Source organism: Tenrec ecaudatus, chromosome 9 (genome assembly GCF_050624435.1).
Source record: "Tenrec ecaudatus isolate mTenEca1 chromosome 9, mTenEca1.hap1, whole genome shotgun sequence".
Classification (NCBI taxonomy): Eukaryota; Metazoa; Chordata; class Mammalia; order Afrosoricida; family Tenrecidae; genus Tenrec; species Tenrec ecaudatus.
This window is the reverse complement of record NC_134538.1, coordinates 71,909,937-71,914,679: the sequence shown is the minus strand read 5'-3', so window position 1 is coordinate 71,914,679 and position 4,743 is coordinate 71,909,937. Positions and strand designations below refer to the sequence as shown.

General features: G+C 41.1%; 1 pseudogene; it reads left to right on the top strand.

Moving 5' to 3' along the window:
* Nucleotides 1–218: 218 nt before the first annotated feature.
* LOC142456009 (large ribosomal subunit protein eL37-like) overlaps nucleotides 219–4,743 on the top strand; it is a 34,247-nt pseudogene continuing 29,722 nt past the window's right edge.

The window sequence follows — 4,743 nt, the reverse complement described above, 5'->3', positions numbered from 1 at the left end:
CTTGCTGACCCAAGAGAGAAAAGATAGAAGAAAAAAACTATGGTCTCTACCTTCCATTCACAGCCTAACAGCTTCAAGGTAATCTCTGGCACAAATGTTCTTCTAAAACACGGGGGATAATGGGCTGTAAAACCCGTGGGGCCACTGTAGATCCAACAGACAAAATACCTGGGCATCTTCCTGTCTCATCCCACACCTCCAAAAGACCAGGATGGAGCATGGCAACTGAGTGCACGGCAGCCTTTCACCACCACCTGAAAGACCTGAAGCTGACGGCCGAAGGCGACACAGAGCAGTTGTGTTTCTGTTACTGCTCTTGGTGGGTGGGCATCACCATGTCAACAAAACTGTCGGGAAATGTCTTTCACAAGGCAGCAAGGGGACTCATGAGGACACCCTCTTGATTTTAGGGTATAATACCTTTGCTGCTGGTTCTAAAAAAAAATACTTGGTTGGAGTTATAAATATACATATTAAAAAATCGATGAGGTGCTGAAACAACTGGGCACCCAAAGGGAACACTAATGAATGATCCTGGGTCCTGACTTTGAATCATGCACAATTCACTTAAGAGGAATCACAGATCTGAGCATGAAGGCTAAAACTAGCGAGCTTCTGGAAGAAAATATAAGAGAATAATGTCATAGTTTGGCATAAAGAAGGTTTCCTCAAGAGAAGACAGAAAGCAATAACCTGTTTAAAATAAATAAGGTCGACTGCGTCAAAATGTAAAGCGTTCTCTCAAAAATAGGCAATGGTAGCAAAATTCTGAGGCAACCCACAGATGGATAGAAAATATTGGTGAAATACTGTACTTGACAATGAAAGAATTGCTACCTAGCATAAGACTCCTGTACCTACAACAAAAACAGAAAGAGCCAATACCATTTGGGTTGGCTTGATTAGACATTTCACAAAGGAGATGCATAAATAGCCCATAACCACTTTTTAAAGACTTCTTATTAACCATTAGGGAAATGCAAGCAAACACCAAAATGAGATACTAATACCCACAAGAATGGCTAAACCACAAAAAGACTGAAATATCAAACGCTGCAATGAAACAAAACGACTTGAACTCTTAGGTGCTGCTGCCAGCACAACTCTGAAAAAAGGTCTGACAGCGCAGAGGACGAAATATCCACGTTCCCCACGGTGCAGCAGTTCTACAAGTGCACACAAAGATATGTTGACGCAGTTCACAACGAGAGTCCTTCAAAGATGCGCAGAGCAGCTCACTCACAATAGACAACACTCGAAAATAGCCCAAGTGTCCACAGAATTGCTAAATGAGATACCATCCCGCAATACAAACTAACAAATCTGTGGTGCGCACAGCCATGCAATTGTTTAAAGCATGCTGAGTGAGAAGAGACATATTTAAAGAGGATATGCTGTGTGTGACGGTTAAGGGTTTAGGTCAAGTTGACTGGGCATTGTGTTAATCTGGGTGCGTTAGAGAAACAAATCCACAGAAACTCATGTATAAGAGAGAGTTTTATATAAAGGGTGAGTGTACATCAAGAAAACATCCCAACCCAGTGCTGTCCAAGCCCACAAGTCCAACATTAACTCATATGTCCGACACCAATCCATAAAGTCCTTCTCCATCTCACAGAACACCCACAATGATGCCGACTGCAGGAAGAAGGCCAAATCAGTGAACACGTAAGCATCTCAGCGCTGGCAGGGGTCTCCACATGGCTGCTCCAGCACCCAGGGTTACATCGGGGTAGGTCCATGCGGCTTCTCCTCAGGGATGTCTTACAGGAAGTGAGCCTTGCCAGCTGAAGCAGGGAACTTGCTAAGGCACCTGCAACCTGGTCCGACCATCAGAGAGCAAGAGACCCGAGAACTAGAAAGGCGAGGCTCATTGAGCTGTCTATCCCTCCGCCCTTCAATTAACCCCACATGAAGAACTAATTGATCCGTCTCCAGGTTTCCAAAGCGTCAAAGCCAAACAGAAAGGAAGGGAGGGAGAGGCCTCTTGGTTACATGATTAGCAAGGCCTGTTTGATAAAAACAAATCACTAGTTCTAGGGAAGCACCACTGTTCTTGGTCCTGACAGGTTGTCCTAAAGAGGGCACTGAGTACTGGGGCTATGTGCGCCAGGCACAGGGATTCAACTTCTTTTCAACAAGCAATACGTATATTTCCTCAGATTGAATAGTTGACTGGGACTAATCCAGGAGAAGAACCCGGTGACACAGTGGTGACAGGCTGGGCTTCTGCCTGAAAGTCAGTATGTGGAACCTACCAGCTACTTCGTGGCAGAAAGACATGGCCGTCTGCTTCCAGAAAGACTCACCGTCTTGCAAACCCTGCCAGGCAGTTCTAGTCTGTCCTATGGGGATGCTGTCCATATGGGGATGCTGTCCTATGGGGATGCTGTCGAAATTGTCTTGGTAGCAACAGATTTTTTGGTTTGATTCAAGAGATCACAAGGGAAAATAGGTGGTTAGTGCTTTAAAATTCCACAACATAGAAAATGACTGAGATGATTTTTGCCAGGGAACAAAATATCAGAACACAGGAAAAATGCTCTGAAAATCTCTAAGAAATATATTCTATCATTCGCCTCACCCATTTTGCTAAATTCATTCCTCACTGAACTTATACCATATGCTAGGTGCCATAAGGAGTGATAAGAATAGCTTTCTTTGGTCAACAATTCTGAAATGCCTATTTCCCCTCCACATTTTGACTATGCTAAAATTGGAATGGGTTGTATAACATTGGCCAACACACATTTTAGTGCCTCAAATGTTAGACTTATTTCTGGGTCTATTTGGCCTGCTGATTCCAAAAGTGGCTTCTGTTTTCCTCTATCAGCTCTAGTTTTTGAGATACAGATCATAGACGATATGTCACTCTTCACTCTCCTCGCTGCTAAACAACAGCAGCAAAACCCAAGCTATTTTAAAGTCGTGTTAGTTAGCCTGAGACAGGAAGTGCATGCTGGCTTTATTTCACGCGGTTTGTGTTGTACTGCGTACGTCAAGTTACACTTCACATCGTGTCCTTTGATCCAAAGATATATTTGAATGGTGCAACTTGCATGAACTTGGAATTTTCCCCAAGTAGCACTTCACTCTTACTAGGAACTGAATAGTAGGCAGTTCCAATTTGTTTTCTTTAAAGAGGACCAGAAAGAAACGCTACTGTATAAGTAAATACGGTAGTGACCTAGTGGGTTGTGTGTTTGACTGCTAACCACAAGGTCATCTATTCGAGCCCACCAGCTGCTCTGTAAGAGAAAGCTGAGACTGTCTGCTCCCACAACAATCCACAGCCTCGGAAATCCACAGAAGTTCCACTGTCCTATAACGTCCATGAGTCATAATCAACTGATTGGTCCTGAGTTGGGTACACTATATAGAGATTCAAATGCTCTGAAACCCCAAGTGGATCTATCAGAGTTCAGACTCCTTTATTAAAATTAAAACATCCCAGTCTTGTCATAAGATGGCACAACAGCTACACCTGTGCACACTCTTAAAATAAAAGTTTGAATTTTTCTTATAAAGGAACTTGGAGCCAACCTCATTTATGAAGTAGTTTAAATATATTACATATTGATTTCTAGATATTAAAATATGCTCTGAAATGTTTATTGCATCGTTTGAAGAATAAAAATTTATATCTTCAAAGTATTTATAAAACTCGCTGTGAAGTCTTACATTTTCAACACTCTGAATTGCCTCCGCACCTTCCATATAGGTGCCTTTTCAGTTTTCTTTTTTATTTTCCTCTCTTCTCAAGTTGTGTCCTGGCTCTGCAGTATCCAGTTTGTAATCTCTATATGTTGCCCAGCCTCCCATACCTAAAATAAAACCTATTGCCATCTAATCCATTCTAGCTTGTATAACCCTATAAGACAGAGAAAAATTGCTCTTTGGGGCTTCCAAACCTTTAAATCTTTTAAAGGCTGCAGAGTGGCTGGTGGGTTCGAACCACCAATCTTAGGATTGGAAGCTCAGTGTGTAACTAATGACCCACCATGGGTCCATACACAGCTTCCCTTGGAAATCCCTTAACGCTTAATTCTTTCTCAAATATTTATTATCTTTTTTGTCTTACCTTGTATTTTGTGAGTCTGAATTCTTCTCATATTTGAAACTAGGGTGATGAATTAATAAATTGGTATAACTTAATAGCTAAAAATATAGGGGAACACCCTATCTAAGAAAAGAGAGCTGATGAGGTCTGGCCAATGCAGTTTTCTGAATCAGCACCCCAAATGACCCCGGAAAAGAATGGCATGCTGTAGCGTATATGGTAATGTAGTGTTCTCTTAATGATGATCGAAACCATGGGATTTCTTAAAGTTAATGGCCTTTTAGATGGAATAAAACTCAGTTATCTAGTGCTTTATAATTCAGAGTACTTTCATCCCTTTGAGCCTTACAACATATCCTAGAGAGGATTACATTCCTCTTTTTTAAATACTGAAATTGAAATTCAGAGAGGGTTAATGACCTCTCCAAAGTCACCAAAATAGAATATGATAAAGCCATGACTTTAATCGGAGCCCTCTGACTTAAAACATGATGTTTTTTACTTAATATGATACACACAGCAGAAAATATTTAGGGGGAAAAACACTCCATGGAAACTAGGACATTTTTTTAGGCTTAAGTTTTTATTTATTTGTTTTTGGATACAATAGGGCCAGAACATAGAACATTGTCTATTACATACCAGACATTTAATAATTATTGATTGAATACATGCATATGGAT